The sequence below is a fragment of the Canis aureus genome, chromosome 11, assembly GCF_053574225.1.
Source record: "Canis aureus isolate CA01 chromosome 11, VMU_Caureus_v.1.0, whole genome shotgun sequence".
In the NCBI taxonomy this organism is placed as follows: domain Eukaryota; kingdom Metazoa; phylum Chordata; class Mammalia; order Carnivora; family Canidae; genus Canis; species Canis aureus.
In genome coordinates, this window is record NC_135621.1 from 10,496,851 (window position 1) to 10,516,620 (window position 19,770).

Consider the following 19,770-nt stretch of genomic DNA (forward strand, 5'->3'; position numbering starts at 1 on the left):
ATAGAACAATAGAGGAAATGTGGTCTCCGTCTTGGAAGATGGTGCCACTTGGTTCTTGGACACTCTTCCTTTGCCTCGGGAACTGTTATAATGTTCTGCTTATTTTTTAACCTATTTCCCAGTAATTAAGATGCATGTCTGAAAAAATTATGTACAACGTCAGAGTCCCAAATCCTTGGGATCTAACGCCAACTAGATTCCTTTTTTGCATTTGTGGGAACTTTGGTTTGCATTTTAGTTAGAAAACCCATCCTTTGAAATTACAGTATTTTTAAGTCTTTATTTTAATTCCAGTTAGTTCACTGAAATTACAGTATTTTTAAGCCTCCGAAATTCCCTGCAGATCTTCATTTGGCTCACTGGTTAGTCACCTGGTCTTTTAACTTGGGCCAGACTTTCTCTGAATACAAGAAGGATGATGAAAGTAGATGTTTACAGGCATCTGATCCCTGTATTGCTTAAAATCATCATGTGCAAATATTTTAAAAATATTATCTTGGTATATTTTCAAGCACCTAGCCTAGGAGATATAAAGACTGGATTCAATTGTTTTCTGGTTGAATTAAAAAATCAAAGTATGAGTAAAATAATAGGAAGTGTAAAAACTCCTGTAGGGTGTAGAATGATTTGCAAAGGGAGATAAATATCTAATGATTTGAAAATTGGAAAGAGACCTTACCTTGGAAGGAAAAAAAGACATGATGCCAGAGGAGAAGAGATTTCTTTTCATGTGTGGACACAGGGAACGGACTGTGGGTATGACCCACCAGGAGGTCAGAGCTGTGTGCACAGGACGCTCGCAGAGTGCCATTGTGAACTCACTGATAGTGTGTTTCATAATTGTTCTCAAGTTGGCCAATGTATGAATGTTTTCTCTTCTGAGTCAGTAAAGAGCAGAATTTTCAGCACCTATTTATATCGTATTTCCTTTCGTTACCTCATCTATGAGCATCTAATAAAATATTTTTTGTTAGGTACTTAAAAAGTATTTATTGATGAATGACTTCACTGTTTTAATTAGCTCATCAGTTTGTTTTCTGAAAATAAAAAAAAATTGAACTTAGACTTATGGGCAAGAAAATTCTGGGGAGGAAATTTGTAAGTTCTAGAATTGTTTAAAGAGTATTTATGCAACGGTTCTAGATAAATCCATTACTGTTTATTTCACAGAATAATTTGTCAATAAATCAATTCGCCCAATGACTGCTTTGCCCATTTAATGATTCATAATTTTTTTGACAAGTAATAAAGTAACAGGACTTTGTGCTTTAGTCAGTCTACTCAATATACAGCTTTCTTTGGAGAGAGATCATTTCTTGGACTTTTAACCATTCTGGTATTAGGCATGTCACCAGTCTCCAGGATTTTTAAGTGGTATGGTTTTTATCTTCCAATATATTTTCAACCCAGTCTACTCCTTTCCTACTTCTCATAATTTATAGATTTTCTTTCTCTATGAGAAAGGAAGGAATTGGATTATAAGCAATTAACTGGGAATTTTTTTTTACATGGATGGCAGGAGGACTTTGTGTGCATGTGATATAATGAGAGTGTGAAGACGCAAACATGCTCATGTCCAATAGTTTTAAGCTTGGAATTCTTTTCAAGCAATTGTGTTAATAACTATAAAACAACAAGGCTTTAGTGAAACAATAATATTGAAAAATTGGTCTTTGGGCAAATTGGTTCTTTAACAAATTAGTACTCAATGTCTTATCATTTGGCTGATTTTCCACACTGGTCTACTTCTTGTAAAGTCTCTTCCTTGTCCCAAGAGAAACTCTCTTGTATAGATTGCTGACAACCATTTCATCTAGAAGCAGGTGGATTAAGCTTCTGACATATTGTTCAGCCCTATAGCTTTAAAGTAATAGATTGTCGCACCCTATATAAAGGGAAAAATCTTTTAAAGTGTCTTTTTTTTTTCCAAGATTTTATTCATTTTTTTGAGAGAGAGAGAATGAGTTGGAGAGAGAGAAGGAGAGGGAGAAGCCGACTTCAGGCTGAGCAGGGAGTCTAACGCAGGGCTTCATCCCAGAACCCTGAGATCATGACCTGAGCTGAAGGCAGATCCTTACCTGACTGAGCCACCCAAGGGCCCCTTAAAGAGTCTTTTTAGAGAATGTAAGGAATCTTTTCAGTTATTAAACATTTTAATGTGATAGCATTAATAATAAGGCTTCATTTTATTGTAAGATTTATTTATTTACTTGAGATAGAGAGAGAAAAAGCATGAGTTGGGGAGTGGAGCAGAGGGGAAAGGGAGAAGAAGTCTCCCCACTGAGTGTAGAGCCCAACGTGGGGCTGGATCCCAAGACCCCCAAGATCAGATGTGGGGCTCGATCCTAGGACCCTCAGATCGCACTCTGCACTGAAATCAAGGATCAGCTGCTTATCTGACTGAGCCACCCAGGCATCCCAAGGTTTCATTTCAATCCCTAAAAGAGCCCATAACTCCTAGTAGGAGGTAAAAAAAGAGGGAACGGCGCTATGTATAACAAGAAGGGAGACAGAAGAACGGTATATGTAGGGAAATGAGACAAATAGCTTAAGGCCACAGGGACAGAAGAAATATGCCCAAGGTTGTAAAATGGCACATGGCTGCTAAAGTTTGATGGTGCTTCTGTGTATGTGGGTGTTTATCCTGGTATGAGACCAAGAACATCATGCGTGTTAAAGACAGAAGGTCCACCCTCCCAAAACACCCAACTATCCTAAAATATTCAGCAGCAAATACGTGATAATAGCTAGAAGCAATTCCCAGGCTTGCTTTGTTGCCCTCACCCTACCCAGATACCTTAGCAACTGAAATGGGGATCTGAAGACTATAAGGCCGAATGTAGGTTCTGACATTCCAGCCACTGGGCCAACTCTACTTCAACAGCGTTTTCAGTGGCAATAACCAGAGGCGGGTGGCAACAGTGCACTAGAATTGACTATCTGAATAATGGAAGGTACTAGACGTCATCACCAGAACACTGATCTACATTCTTTTCTGTTAATAGGACCCCTGGCATCTGTGAAGAAAAGTCTGTAGGGAGAAAAATCTCCACTATTGCTCTACCAAGTTTCCTTTTGCATCTTGTACCAGGTGTCCAAGGTTTTAAATGGAGCTTTACATTCTTTAAATATTAAAGTGTTAGCTCTCTTAGTTTAAGTATTGATGCAGAGCCTAGATTCCTCACCAATCTGCTTTCCCAACACAAAACAACTAACTTGAAATCCTCGGAAGTTCTTCTTGGTGGGAGTCTTTGTCTTTCCATTTCTTTTTTCTTTTACCTCCTCTTGTTTTCACTGGATTGAATTCATTCTTTCTTTCCTTGAAAAAGGGGCTGCATCAGGCATAGTGGATCAGGAAAAGGTTTTTTCACCTCCACAATATAGGTAGCAATACAGACATCTGGCAGCAAGGAGGTATAGAAAAACTCTTCATTCGTTTTGTTCCCCCTTTCTGAAGGGAGCCATTGCTTCAGGTAGAGGGTACCAGCTGGCATATTTCTGCAGGCATTGGTCTCTTTCAAGAACTCCATTGGTGATCAAACCAAAATATTTAAAAGAACATTCCCATAAACAAAAGCATGGTCTGCATTCACAAACCATTTTCAATAAGATCTCTTTCTAGTCAAGATTCTGACCATCTGCTTGCCATCTTATATTTTTTAATATTATTCTGTCAAATATAAGCTCTGTCAATGCAGGTAAAGGAATACTTGAAAAATCTGAACATACACAAATCAGTGGGTCCAGATGACATGAATCCTTAAGTCTGGAGGGAATTAGCTAATGCAGCTTTGCAAATAAGGGCCCAAAACAGAGCAGCTTCACAATAATATTTTACCAAACCACTCTCCTTTCAGGAAGTACACAGGTAGTAAAACATACAATCAACATCCTCTCTGGCTCTCCTGGCACATATCGTTACCTTGGACACGTTACCATTTATAAGGCCGTACACATGAGCTTACTCCAAGATACAAAAAAGTCGACATATCAACAAGAGAGCGCAAAACACAAACAAAAATGTTTTGCAGGATGGTGTTTTTCTAAAGACGATAGAGGAAATCTGTAATGTATTCTTTACTAAGGGCAGCTTTTCAAGACCTAGAGAAGGATAAACCATCTACAAGATGGAACTGAGGAGTTCATGCAGACATCTCAGGACCAAACGCCACAATGACCCCAAGCGTGGCCTTCTTTGTTACGTGGCTATGAGATCATGACCACAGGCCTCACACGAGCCAAAGCTAAGGAATCTGGCTATTTCTTCTTGGATATTATGGTAAGTTAAAAACGGCTTCAAGGATCTCTGGGTGACACAGCAGTTTGGTGCCTGCCTTTGGCCCAGGGTGCGATCCTGGAGACCCGGGATCTAATCCCACGTCCGGCTCCTGGTGCATGGAGCCTGCTTCTCCCTCTGCCTGTGTCTCTGCCTCTCTCTCTCTCTCTCTCTCTCTCTGTGTGTGACTATCATTAAAAACAAAAACAAAAACAAAAACAAACGGCTTCAAATTCTTTGACACTCCTTCCATTGAGAGACCGGGCCTATTTCCTTTGCCTTTGGTTCCGGGCTGGCTTCTAACTGCTCTGACCACCGAGTGTGGGAAGAGTAATGCTATCCCAGTTCCAGGCCTAGCCTGTCAAAGGACTCCCACCCTGGCCTCTTAGAGCGAGCCACGGGGGAGCAACTATGCTAGGAGTGTCATGTTGTGTGGAAGCCCAAGCTCCTCTTGATCCACAGACTCACGAGCTTCATAAAACCCTGTAGTTTCACATCCCCAATTGAAGGTGGTTTGTCATGCAAAAAGAGAAAGAACTAGGAGGCTCCCTTTCTACTTCGGGAGCCCTCACTCTTGCCCTTCTATGTTTCTCTACTTCCTTCTTCCTATTTTTTCCTTAACTCTCTCTATTCCTTGCTCTTCTCTCATATCCATTTCACTAAGATCCTTAGGCACACTTTTATGACTATTTTGTTTGCAAAAGAAGTGGCATTTTAGTATTATTCCCCCCCCCCCCCCCCCCCCCCGTTCATTGCTTTAGAAAAGGTGAGCTGGGCTTAGATCTTTGTTTCAAAAAACAAAACTTGTCAATTATTATTTTAATGTAGCTGCCCACAAATTTTTGTCAGTGGCTCAGGACTCGTAAACAACTCAATTACAAATATGAAAAATTGGAAATAACTTGAGTGCGTAACAAAGTGATTTAATACTGTGTGACTAATAAAAATATGCTCTCCTGGCTATGTCAGTACTCTCCCTCCCTTGTCTCTGAATATGCTCCCCTCGCTAATGCTGGTCCATTAACAAAAGTCCTGGAAGTGTGCCTCACACGTACGACATATTTCCCACGTCAGGGCCTTTGCACGTGCTATTCTGTCTGGAAAATTTCCAAAAATCCACACAACTTGCTCTCTTTCTTATTTCAGGCCTCTGCATATGGGTGAAATCTTTCTGACTATTGTGTGTATAACATAGGACTCCTTTCGTTCCTGACACTTCCTAACTCATTCACTCTGCTTTATATTTCTCCTGCATGCTTATCACCATCTGATATGTTGTGTATTTACTCACACATTTGTTCACCGCCTTCCCCTACCAGATTTATCGGCTCTACCAGTGCTGAGACTTGGTGTGTTTTGTTCACTCTCCCCAGCATCTTCAATACTGCTTGGCATGTATTTGTAGAATGAATCAAGGGAGCAGGCTGGGCTGCTGAGACGCAGTTAATTTCTTCTGCTGCTGAGCTACTGGTAATAAATGATCCTAAGAGAAAAGAACAGGTTATGAAATGGTGTGGCATACTTATACACATGCTTTGCAAAGATGTGCTAGTCTCAACTGGATACATAACTAGAAAAGGAGGAGATTCTCATTTTGTCAGCCAGATGTAAAATTGGAGGAAGCCTTAGTGTGCCAACACTTGTGACGGAACAGCACAGGGGTTACTAAGATGATGGCCTGGGTTACGGATGCCACGGGACCTAGGAAAGGAAATGAGGCAGGACATGGGCTGAGCCAGGCCTGGAAGAAACGCCAACTTTCCTATCCAGTAGCTATTTCTTCCTCTGCCTTACCAACAAAATCCTGATTTCATTTGGAGGAGTCATGGGCCCAGCCAAAAATACTCACTTTCTTGAATTTCCTTGCAGTTAGGAGTCCAGGTAAAAAATGCTGGCCAATGAAATCTGAAGTGAGGGTTTCTAAAAATAAAACAAAACAAAGCAGCTTTTACTTTTCTGATATAGGTACAGCCCTGCCATAGAAGAGTGTGAGGCCTAGTGCTACAGCAGCCATCTTGTAGCCATGAGGCACCAGACACGAGGCAAAGGCTTTCATGTAAGTATGGTAAAAGGGAAAGACAGAAAAGAGTCTGATTCCTGAAAGGATCATACAGCTGCTGTGCTATCTTCAAACGGCTTCATCTGCATCTCTCATTATTGCAGCCAAACATGATCCTAACAGGTACTTAAGGGGCTTAAATTTTTTTTCATTCTTCATTCAACTTACCATTTTTCTATAATGAGCGTACACAATTTGTATAATTTGAAAAAGCAATATGTGTATGGATGTGTGTGTATATATATACTTGAAGGTGATTGGGAGAAAAACTTTTACTCTAAACCTGAGGCAGGAATTCTTTTTTTTTTTTTTTTTGCCCCACCTACCCAAAGAAGGGAGAACAAGATCCTGAATTCCTAGACCAGCCATGCTCCTTTCTGTCACCTCGTTTTATACACAGAGACTGTGCCAAATATTTGGTGCTGGGATCTCAAATCCCTTTGTAATGGTCAGCTTTGGAGAACTGGCCCCTGCGTGATGTGGACAGATTCTGTGTTTTCTAGCTAAAACAAACAGAATTTTCTTCTTCTTGGTCTTCTGGTAGCAGAATAACATGAATTTATTTATTTATTTATTTATTTATTTATTTATTTATTTATTTATCTATCTATCTATTTATTTTTATTATTTATTTATTTTTTAAAGATTTTATTTAAAATGAATTTAAAAAGAAAAAATAAACGTATCTCAAGCTTAGAGCAAAACTCAGCTACTCCAAAAGCCCCCTCCTTCCTTTTTGCTTAGGCTGAGCCTGATTGCTACTTGGCTGAAGTTGGGGTGGTCCTAACTGCACAAACACTCTGTCTCTAAAAGAGAAGTTTGGGATGATACAGTCTGCACACCTCTCCACTCCTCCCACTGAACAGTCTCTTTGTAGCATCTCAGCTCAATTGTGAGGGTCTGATTCTTCCTGTGGACGACGGTACCTACTTATATCCCCTGGGCTCTGCTTCTTCGTTCTATTTACCTGATTGAAATTTGAGGAGGCCCAGTTAATAATATACCTGCTTTCCCTCATCGAATTCTGGACGAAAGGGTGAGGCAGACAAGAAGACAAATTACATTCTTCCTAATGAAGCAGGTAATGACTGTTTTCTGCATCGCCACCGTTGGCTTCCAGAATGAAGACAGATCTACCAACCCAATCGCAGCTGCCATTTGGCAACCATAACTCCTCCCCCAGGAGGGGACCTGCTCCTGTCAAACCTGTGATGTGAAGAAGCAATCAGCTGTCTTCTCACAGATCGGTAGAACCTCAAAATAAAAGGAAGAGGAAAGGTTGGTCAACGCATGCCCAGCTTTTCCTTCCAAACTCATCAGTCAGACTGAGGTACCCTCCGTCCTGTTCACACTCCTCCTAGGCCGAGGTGGGTCTCCCCGGCTTACCCTGCTGCATTGCTGGACAATATCGCCCACAGGCTCAGCTCCTGCTCTGGGCAGGAAGCTCACTCCAGGGTGGCATTCTGTTGGAGTAGCAGATGCTCCAACTTTCTTTCCCAGTCTTTCCTGGACAAAGGCTTTATCTCTTCCAACTCTGCCCATTCATCTCTATACCCTTTGCATAAGTCAGGTCTCAGTCTAAAGATCTCACTCTAGAGAAATACTCCTTGGATTAGGAACATATGAGAAGACATGTGGTGTCCCTCCAGCCAGCTCCCACTTCTAGAATTACAGAGGAGAAAGCAGTCTTTTTTCTATAGTTTTGGAAGTAGAAACTTTATTTTCAGTTCCTAATCTAGAACACAGAGTTCCTAATCTGGTTCTACCATTTTCTTACTCTGAGACTTTGACACATGGTTTGATCTAAGATTTGTTTTCTTTATCCATAAGGAGGCAGTGTTATTCGTATCATGGCTACCTTGCGGAACATTTCTTGTCGGTTTTCCCAGTACAATGCCCAACACATAGGAGGTAATCAAGAAATATTGGTTTCCAGTTGCTATCTCTAATCCAGTATAAGAAAAGTAAAGGAAGTTTCTCTCCGAGAAACTGTACAAAGGTAGCCATTTTCAATTCCATAACTTCTTCCAACTTTGGGATAAGATCCTCCTCTTCTGTCTGTAGAAATCATGCATCCTAAGTAAAAACAAAAAAAGCAAGCTGCTCCTTCTTATTCCTTTCCAGAGCCTCTATGGAAGCCAAGCATAATCCAAAGGCAATAGCTCTCCCAAAGTCAACAGTCAACAGGGTTGCTGGAGAACACAGTGAAAACCCTTAGGGACAGTGATCAGTCTTCCGAGTCCCACCTGCCCACCCTCGTGTACCCTGGTAGGAAGCAGTGCAGAGGACCAGGCATCAATTCACTCTACTCTCAAGGCAAAGGAGGTGGTCTAAGCCACAACTGCTCTTTGGAAAGCTTATTTCCAGGTTGGTAATAGTTTTTTTACACACACCATAACTATCCTGATTCCTCACCTGTGAATGAACAGCTTGTAGGTTCCTCCGTGGCTTATGTTTTGGATGCTCGGCAGCTAGTCCAGCGTGGAGGGCAGTGGGCTTTAAGTGATGCTAAAGTGAAGCTTTAGTAAGCTAAATGAATGGATGAATGAGTGATCTAGTACCAAATATCTGATCCAAGGGGCTCTTGTATCAAAAGCATCATAGAAAATGCTGTGTTGTGATTATTTTCTGTAAGTATTTTATTTAAAATAATAATTTCCCTCCAACATAACGGAGGGTGAACTCTCTCTGTACAATACTTCTGTCATAGATTTTTGTTTATTCCCAGACGCCAGAGCTATCTAACCACTTCTATTTGTCATGAATAACCTAATCACAGGCCATCTCAAGTGCTTTTGTGTCCTTAAAATAGTATTTTCTTATTGGTCTGCCTCATAATTTCAGAGATGTTTTGATTTCATTCTAATGAAGTGGCTTTAGTTTCAATGTTTGTCTTTCTCCCAAGAAGTCACAGCTCGAATCTTCTTGTGATGTGAATTCTCACCCTTTAATGTATCCGTTGCAAGTTCGGGTGCTGGTATACTATATGTGACTTCTTAAAGTAGGGCACACCTGAATTAGTTTTGAGGATAAAAGGAATACAAAGAAAATTGTGAGCACAACATCTGATATAGTTTTACTTGCAAAGCTCAAATTTTCTGAATGGGATCAAGATGGCAGGGCTTGAAATGGGGCTGAAGGGAATAAGAGAAATATGGTAAATGTCTCCGTATCTGAAAGCCTAGTGAGGAAGGCCTGACACCGTATTTCCTGGTGTATTCCTCCTTAAAGATTTCCACATCCATACACACACATTGGAGAAAGCAAATGGAGAATTTCCCTGGCTCTTCCCTAGGATCATTACTGTCCCATACATTCTTCTGTTATGTGATAATGGCCACTTTTGCCAGCATTCGCTGTTGAAAGCGGATTTTGCTTTGACTTAACCAAACAAGAAAAGGGACCGAATTTAAAAAGCAATGAGATTGTGCTTGCTACTGGGGGCAGCTCTGTCCTCAAAGCTCAGGCCTCTGGCCCTGCAAACACAGCTCATTCCCTCTTCGAGCTCTGCTTTGTCCTTTTACCCACATACCACATTTTTATCCAATACCTGCTGGAGGCCAGGACTGTGTTAAGTCTGTGTGTACAGTGGTGGGGGGGATATGAGGGGTCCTCCCCCAACTTAGCTCATAGTCTGAGGAATGGTTTGATTCAGTTAATAAGTCCCACCAGATCACAGAGCCAGTGACAGTGTCCAGGCCAGACACTAACTACCACTCAAAGCGATGCACATAGTTGGTCCTATATTTTATCCATTATTTGTCTTTCTAGAATTTCTTCCTTAGAGCCACATGGAATAAGGCTTATCTCTCTTCTGCCATAAATTTCAGGTTTTTAAAACAGCCACCTGTTCCTCCGAGAGCTATCTCTTCCAGGCTAAGGAGACCCGGCCCCTTTAGCACTGTGACATGATTGCAGTTCCCCAAGCCTCTGCAGTACTTAGGTTCTGCTGCGAAGTCACTGGAAACCTAACCGGTAATGGTTTAAACTAGGCCCGAGTCTATTTCCCTGTCTAAAAAGACTGCGGGTGAGAGATCTAGGATGGGCTTCCAGAACACCACGGAGCCAGGCTCCACCTGGCTTGTTGACCTTCTGGACAAGGCTTCCATTTCAAGATCTGAGTGGCAGCACCAAGTGTGAAGCAGCAGGACAGGGCAAGGGGGCAGGAGGACCTGTGTGTGCATGCGCACTGTCCCTGAGGAAAGGTGCCCAGAAACTGCCACTTCTCCTTATATCTCATTGACTCAGACTTAGTTAGGTGCCTGCACCTGTAAGGAAGAGAGACTGGGGAATGCGATGATTCTGGGGAGCCATATGCCTGCTAAAAATTGGAGGCACTGTTGCTTTAGAAGAAGGGGTAACAAAATCTGGGGATAGCCAGCTGTACTTAGGACATCATCCCATTCCTCTCTCTGGTCACTCTTCAAATGTTGTGGCCAAAGCTGAGCAGAACTATCACTGCTCCTTTTTTTTTTTTTTTTTTTTTTAATGACACACCTTAAAAATAGGGATTTGATTTCATCACACATACATTCAAGTCCTTTTGCTTTTCTTTTCTTTTTTTTTAAATAAATTTTTATTTATGATAGTCACACACACACAGAGAGAGAGGCAAAAACATAGGCGGAGGGAGAAGCAGGCTCCATGCACCGGGAGCCCGACGTGGGACTCGATTCCGGGTCTCCAGGATCGCACCCTGGGCCAAAGGCAGGCGCTAAACCGCTGTGCCACCCAGGGATCCCTCCTTTTGCTTTTCTAAATCAAATTTGAGCCTTCCCTCACCATCCCGATGAAAAAAATCACTCCTCGCCATCACTATTTATGCATTAGTATTGTCTCTGTAGGGTCACGTAAGGGTAGGATTGAGAAGGTATCACCTGGGTCCTGGAGATTGAGGAATCTGCAGTTCATCTTCAGGGCATCATGGGTCCCCAGCAGAGTTTCATTATCCGAGTCTGTTTGTGGTCCATGTAAAGACAGGAGGCTGTCCTCCTTGCACACCAGGCACGGGCATTAGGGTCTTTGCCAAAACTGGATTGAAGGCTTTGAGGCCTGGTGCCCAGCTGTCCTTGGTGCCCTGTGCAGACATTTGTTTCTACGACTGTTAACTCCTCAGGGTACTGCAAGGTCTCCCCTACCATCTTCCTGGCTTGCAGAACCTACCGTCCCCAGGGCCAGGCATTTCTACCTTTACCCTTCACGCGTATCTTTTGATTTCCTGAACTCTGCGTCAATAGTCCAGGATCATACTCCTGCAGGGCCCTTGAGGAAATTAATTTTTGCCTCTTTTTGGAAGCTCGTGGTGGAAGAAAACTCTGGCATCATTCAGTTTTTGTTACTGTCCCGTCTGTGTTGTCTTGTTTTGTGTACTCTTACTTGCCCTTGTACAAAATATTTATGAATGCCGTCTCCGATAATCTGAACCATTCTCGCAATCACATTGTATTGCTGACCAGTATCAGGATTGGATTCCTCTGCTCGGAATAGATACCTCACTAGAGGGAGAGCTAGTTAAGAGTTTATTTTCTCACATAAAGGGGGCCCCAAGTAGAACAATTCCAAGATGGTTTAGAGGCTCTGTGAGTCATCGGGGGCACATTGTCCCCTTGATTTTCTTCTCTGCCAACCTTACTCATGTCCATCATCAATGACACAGTGTGGCCGCTAGAGCTCCAGCTATTACATCAATGTTCCAGGAAGGAAAAGGGGAAGGGCAAGATAAAAAAGAGCTACCCCTCCTACATGAATCAATACCCTTTATATAGGTCTCTTAAAACTATTTGCCAGGATTCCATTTATATCTCAATGGCCAAACCTTTCTTTACGGGAGGCTAAAAAATATAGTCTTAGCTCAGCGCATTGCTGTTCCAAATAAAATCCAGATTTTATTATTAATGAAGAAGGGAAGTGAAACTAATCTAATATTGTGTGTTCACTATACTTCGATAAAATTTTTTTTTAATTAAACAAAGAAAGAAGGGAAAATGGAAATGGGTAGGCAAGACAACCTCTGCCTACAGCATATTATGGCTAACTCACGTATGTGACCTCTGTCTCATACTTACAGAGTTAGATATTTGTACCCAAGCAAAGGACTGTAACCTTTATCTTATTAGAAAGTCCTCATTTCAGCCTATAAACAGCTTTTCCTTTTTTAATGTTTTTGAAAATCTCTTTAGCTCCAACATACTCCTTATTCTTCAGAGCTAAATCCTCTATAAATAAAATTTAAGAGAGCCAGCTGCTGAAAAGCTCTTTCTAACTTTATACCAGTTGGTGAAATGATGGAGAAATGCTAATAATCTATCCCCAAATACTTTTCTCTGATGCCTTCAGCTACAAAGATTTCCATCTCTTATTCTATACTTTGACATTTTTTTGAACACTTTGCTTTTTCTCTTTACAGATACTTTTCATTCCTAGAAAGATGTAGCTTTTATTTCAAAGAAAACGTTGCTAGTTCATGTTCCCTTTCTTTCATTTGCTTAAGATAAGTGGCCACGTCATCAGAGTATTACCTGCATCCATTTTAATACTGCTACGTTCATATTCCCCTTGTTCAGAAAATCTTTAAACTGCAGTAAGAGGGATCCCTGGGTGGCGCAGCGGTTTAGCGCCTGCCTTTGGCCCAGGGCGCGATCCTGGAGACCCAGGATCAAATCCCATGTTGGGCTCCCGGTGCATGGAGCCTGCTTCTCCCTCTGCCTGTGTCTCTGCCTCTCTCTCTCTCTCTCACTGTGTGCCTATCATAAATAAATAGAAATTTAAAAAAAATAAAAAATAAACTGCAGTAAGAATTATTTTTGCAGCATAAATTATGCCTGGTCAATAGTCAAGTCTCCCCTCCTTTTTGAGAGCTTTGGAGTCATCTTTCTATATGTATATCTTCTTTTCAATTAGAAATCATCATCTTCCGGGTAGGAATATTTGTTGAGCAAGGTTTTGTTTTGTTTTGTTTTGTTTTGTTTTGTTTTGTTTTCATATTCTTGGGTTTTTGTGGGTTTTTTTAGCTGAGAGTAAAATAATTGTGTCACTGATCTTCATATTTGAAAGTTTTAAAAGACATGGAAATAATGGCATTACATCAATGACAACAAAAGGATTCTTTGGAACCTTAAAAAGAGCACTAAATAGAGACAGAAACAGATCACGATTGGTAATTCCAGTCCCCCTCTCTTGAGTCCTTATTCACAAAATATTCTTTCAGTTCCTCTTCTCCCACAATAGGAATTGATGCGCCTTTGCAACATTTTAAAATCTGTGCACTCTCTGTTGAGGGTAAAGGGGCCCAGCCTTCTCCCTGAGGGGAGGGGAAATTCTTTGCATTCCTTCCTGATGAATCAGACACACACACACACACATACACACACACACACAAGTCTTGGTTTCTTAGTGGCTCTTTTGTGGGATGCCCTGTTCCAGGCTGAGATCCACAGGCACGAATTCTGTCACTTATTCCCAGTGTGTGTTGGGCCTCAGTTTCCTAGCCTGTTAAATAGGGATAGTGGCATCTACTGCACAGGGTTCTTAGGGTTTAATGAGATAACACGAGAAACATCTCATAGAGGAGATCCTCAGTAGGATGTGATAAGGATGATGAGCTAGTCCTCTGCTTCAACTTTCTGTGTTCCGAAGTCAAATATCCTTGTTTGCAATGTGCTGCTTTGTAACTATTATAAGAAATCCTGAGCTAACCTGGCACACCTACATGCAACAGGACACACATTAGCGTGCAGTGGAAGGGCTGGAGAAAGTATTTCGTGAATGAGTTTCCTGTGCCAAACATTGTCCAGATGCTAGCACTTCTTTTTCTCACAATAATTCCATGAGTAAGATTGCCCTCTACTTTTGAGGAACACAGGCCCAAAGTACGTAATTTAAAAAGCTAGCAGGTGCAGGGTTGAAAGGGGGTGTTCTCTTTGTCCATCAGGGATTCGTGCCACATGGTAACAGAATTCCAAGATGGACGCCAAGATTCCCACTGCTCTGAGGTTCTGCATTTTAAGGGATCCCCCCCTCAAGTATGGATGGAACATGTGGAGAGGCTGGTGTAGCCATTCTGCTGATGGCAATTCTGTTGTTGGAGACTCCATCTTAGCAGAAGTCAGAAAGAATTGGCTGCTGACTTTGAAGAAGTAAGCTATAGTGTTGTGAGTGGGTCACCTGAGTGAGGCAGCCAGGGCAGTCTTTAGTTGCTTGAGGCAACATCTGGGAAGAAACAGGGATCTCGGTCTTACAACCTCAAGGCACTGAATTCTGTCAACAATCTGAATGAGCTCGGAAGAGGATCTTGAGCTCTAGATGAGAACCACAGCATGGCCCATATCTTGACCTCAGCCTTGCGGCAGGAAGCAGAGAATCCAGATTTGTCACGTCATCGGGACTTCTGACCTGCAGAAACTGTGGGACAACAAATGAGCATTGGTTTAACCTGAGATTTGTGGGAATTTGTTACACAGCATGGAAAACGAATACATACTCTCTCTGTTAGATTTTGCTGGACCCAGAGTCAAGAGATAGGAGCATCAGACTCTACTTGCTGTTCTATCCGCTATTAGCCCAGAGGACTGAGCCAATTCCTTTTTTTTTTTTAAGATTTTATTTATTTATTCATGAAAGACATAGAGAGAGAGAGAGAGAGAGAGGCAGAGGGAGAAGCAGGTTCCCTGTGGGGAGTCCGATGTGGGACTTGATCCCGGGACTCTGGGATCACGCTCTGATCCAAAGGCAGTTGCTCAACCAATGAGCCACCCAGGCATCCCTGAGCCAATTCATTTTTAAAGAGGAGCCAATAAAACACAATTCAAAGAGATAGATGCATCCCTGTTTATTGCAACATTATTTACAATAGCCAGCTTATAGAAACGGCCAAGGGTCCACTGATAGATGAATGGATAAAGATGTGGCATACATATCATATGTATACATACATATACATATTATAATACGTATCATATGTATAACTTTATATATGTATACATATACATACACACACACATATATATAATTCTGCCATAAAAAAGAATGAAATCTTGCCATTTACAACAACACAGATGGACCTAGGGAGTATAACGCTACACAAAATAAGTCAATCAGAGAAAGACAAATACCATATGATCTCACTCAAATGTGGAATTTAAGAAATAAAACAAACTAGCAAAAGAAAAAAAAAAGAGGGAGAGAGAGAAAACAAAAAAACAGACTCTTAACTACAGAGAACAAACTGATGGTGACCAGAGGGGAGGCAGGTGGGGGAGATGACAATTAAGGAGGGAACTTATCATGATGAAAAAAGTAAAATAAAATAAAGAAGAGCCGATAATACTTGTCTTTCCTACTTGAAAGAGTGGCTATGAAGCTTATCTGAAATGGTGAACATGAGTGTCCTCTCTGTCGGATATAAAGTACTATCCAAAGGTGATTTTCAAAAGGTGGTATTCAAAGGCAATATTTAACACCGAGTCCCCTGGAGGAGAACAACCAATCCGAAGGGAGGGTGGCCATAAGTCATAGTACCCCCTGGGAAATACTCCGTATAAGGCAGATGGAAAAGGTATTTCTAGCTTTGACTATCAACATGTGGGAGCTCAGAACAGTGTCAGGCAGGAGGAGGTCAAGTTCATAAAGGAAGTCCTTCCATTCAGCAACAATCCTCTTCTGTAGGTCTCATAACTTTGCTTTCACATTATCTTCTTTAAAGTCAACAACTATCATGTCAACAAGTTCCTTCTAAAATTTATGAAAAAGATCCCACTTCTGGAGAATGAGCACTCCTTCTCTTCTCCCGCCAACTTCTCAGAAACAATGGTGTCGTTAGCTCTTCCCCTGGTCTGCCCAAGCAAAGTGAAATGAAGATTATTTAATGCTCAAATGTATACTATTGAATGAGAAATGAGAGGTTGTTTCTTTTATGGTGTCATTCACATTTATTCAGTTTGACTGCGTAGATGCAAATTTTGACCTCCAAGTTCTATCTTTTGCTTGTAGGTATTTTGGGTTTTTTCCTGCAGGTATTTTTGTCTTATTTCCTAGGCTTTAGCTTCTCAAAGTGTCTCAGTTGCCTTAGTGGCCTAATTGTGCAGTGGCATATTTAAAAGTCATTATTTTCATCATCTATTAAATGTAGCCCAGAACAGTTTAAAAAATTGGGTGAGGCATTTTTGCAAAAGCATTTATGGTGTGGGCTGCCAAGGAATGTGCAGCTGCAGGAGCTTCTTTGTCTAATCTCAGACTTTTACTTGAAAATGTATTAAGGGTGGATACCTGTGAAGAGGAACCAATTTGATCTCCCAAGAACTGCAAGCATTGGCGAGAGAGACTCATGCTTTGTTTGAACATGCTGAATCTATTGATCCTGGGAAGTGTTAGCACTTACAGAGTAGCCCTTTTATATTGAAATGAGCTCTCTTAGTTTGGACTGCACCTGCTATCTTGCTGGTTTTTAACATCTTCAGCAGTGGTGTCTTGGTAAATGTTTAACAACAAAATGGGGACGGGGGTGGGGGGGTGGGGTCACCTGATTTGTTACATTTGCCAATTTCCTTGGTGTAAATACTCCCACCATAGCTGATTTCTGGCTATCACAGTGATCACTGAATGCAGAGTTGGGAAGAATTGGGCAGTGGCACGCCATCCTATGTTATTTTTACTATATAGAAACAATAGACAAATAATCTCAAAAGCAGATAATAAAAAGAAGTGAAATAATTAGAAAGTAACAACCGTTGAGTGTTTGTTACCTTTGAAAAATATCTCATTTATTTAATTGTAGGTTCATGTCATTTAAACTTTAATAATGGCCATGGCTAACAATCAGCTCCAGCATACCACTGAGACTAAGTCAAGAGATTGACTATGTTACTAGATGATACAATTAGCATCGTTCTGTTTCAGTTTTGGTGGAAGTAGAAGTCAAAGAATAAGGCAATTGGTTCCAAGTACCCCATGTTAAAATATGAGTTAGTAGACCACCCATGGTGGAACTTGCAAATGGGCCGAACCCAAGTTGGCCAGCATTACCTCCTTCTAGATGGGCTGGAAGAGGTGGGGAGAGAATTTCCTTGGAAAAAGTTGTTGGATTGCACTTCAATGCACACAACAAGGACTTCAAGGGGATGTCTCAGGGGAGCTTACGAGCACCCATCCCCCGAAGTTTGGAAACATAAGGACTCTATCTGACACCCACAAAGAACAGTAAGTGTAAGGGCTGTGGTTGTGGCCACTCCACTGTGTCTGATCACAGAGTAAGGAGGACTATAATAGACCAAATTTTACTTCCACTGATAGTAGGGAAAGGTGAGGGGTTTTGGAGCTCAGATGTGGACAGTGTAAAAGGAAGCCAGCTTGGGGTTGCCTTCGAGGGGATCTTACTCAATAAGCACATGATGACCTAGAGGGGTAATGTGACCCTAACAGAGGAGTAGGTGCCCTCCAAGGGGGCAGTGTTACTCAGACAACTGTCTATGTCAAGGTGAAGTCAGTCAGAGGTCCCTGGTGAAGGATAACTGAGGAGCCCACGATAGCCTTGACTGAGAGAAAGAATCAGCTTGGAGCATCTGCCTTCCTGGACCAGCAATGCCTTCTCGAAGCTCTTCCTGTCCTCTTCTCTATCCCCTGATCCAACCTTACAAAGGTCAGAAACAGCAGCCAGAGGGAAGAAAGTAAGTGAGGAAAAAGGTGTAAAACCAGCAGTGCCCATGCCCAACTAAAGTCTACATAGAAAGCTTTAAATTGGATTAAAATGATTTTTACAGTACACTAGACTAGTAGGCATAGGATTATAGACTGAGTCTTTTTAAATGCCAAAATGAAGGACTATTTGTTTATTATCCAAGAGCAGTGAAATAGCTAGATAATATTTCATCCTGGGGAGGGATGAGGAGGGAAGGGTTCCAAAAGTCAAATTTGAAGAGCAGTGGAAGAACAAAGCTAGAAGTTTGGTTTCTCCTTATAACCCATTGATGTGCAGTCAGTCAGTCAACCAATTACAAATGTTTTTTTGGAAGATTTTCTGAATACGTTCAGATCTCCAATATTCCGACCAATTGCTACTTAGAAGAATGAAGTCACATTTGTTTGATATGAGGCCTTTCTGAGGACAAATAACAATAAAAAGCTTACAGCCCTTTGGGAATTAAATTTTGAAGTACTCCACAAAGAGTTGAGAGCCAAGCTTGTCATTCTCAATTCTAATGGGTAAATCTTTGTCCCCAGAAGAGAACGGGAAAAGGCCAGCTGATTTATAAAAGTCAGAGTGGCTATAATGTACTATAGTCTCTTTAATGCTAACATACTAAGGAATTAAAAAGGGAACATTAAAATACCTAATTATTTTCAGTTACAGAACCCTAGACAACCAGCTGATTCCTTCTGAGTTGCTGAAGTTATTTTTGCTGTTGTTGTTTGGAACTGTACAGAATGCACAGCCATAGAATTCTTGCTAAAAGGAATTTTCACTTATACTCACTCAATATCATGAATGTAAATGTAATTATAGAGTGGAGGGAGTTGTTCTGGGGGATGGGCTGGGAACAAGTGTAAAAGCTCCCAGGGTCCATGAAATAGCCTCACTAGCAGAAAGAAAACTATACTTGCAACAAGGACCAAGCCCAGAAAATTCTTGCAGATTACTGGGCACTGAGGCCACACACTCTCTTCCCAGGAGGGATGTGTTACCAAGGTAAAGCCTCCCCTTGGACCACGTTATCGAAAGGACACAGGTCGGTAGTAACAATTGTTGCAGTGACAGAAGCAAGAAGAGGGAGGTGAAAAAGTGATATAACCTCACTGTGAGGCCCCTTTCAACTCACACATATTACACTTTTTGACAGATACTCAAAATGAAATGCCCACGGGGGCTCGAAACATTGAGGAAGAACAAGAAGAAGAAAAGCAGGCAGTTATGAAAACAGGCTACAGCGCAAATACTACAGTAAATAGCTACTGACACCCTGCATCAGTGTGAGGAACAGTAGATTAGGACATGGGGGAGGCATGTGGTGAAGGGACGCTAGCCCAAGCTGGTGCCTGATGACTACGTCATACGAGAAAATGGATCCAGCAGCCAAAACATTCAAGCTTTGGAATGCCCTGATTTTAAAATGTTACCAACTAATTTTATTTTTGTATTATTATTTTTTAAGAGATGGAGAGAGAGTGTTGGGGAGAGGGAGAGAAGGATAGAGAGAATCTTAAGCAGGCTCCATGCCCAGCGTAAAACCAGACGTAGGGCTCGATCTCACACGCTGAGATCATGACCTGAGCCTGAATCAAGAGTCAATGCTTCTCCGACTGACCCACCCAGGTGCCCTCATTATCAGCTATTTTAAAAGTTGAAAACACTGTGTTGACCAAGTGAAACATGGATGCTCTATGATCTGGACTATGTGATCGAAATATCTTTTTGGTGATAGTAATAGCGACGATGGTAATAATT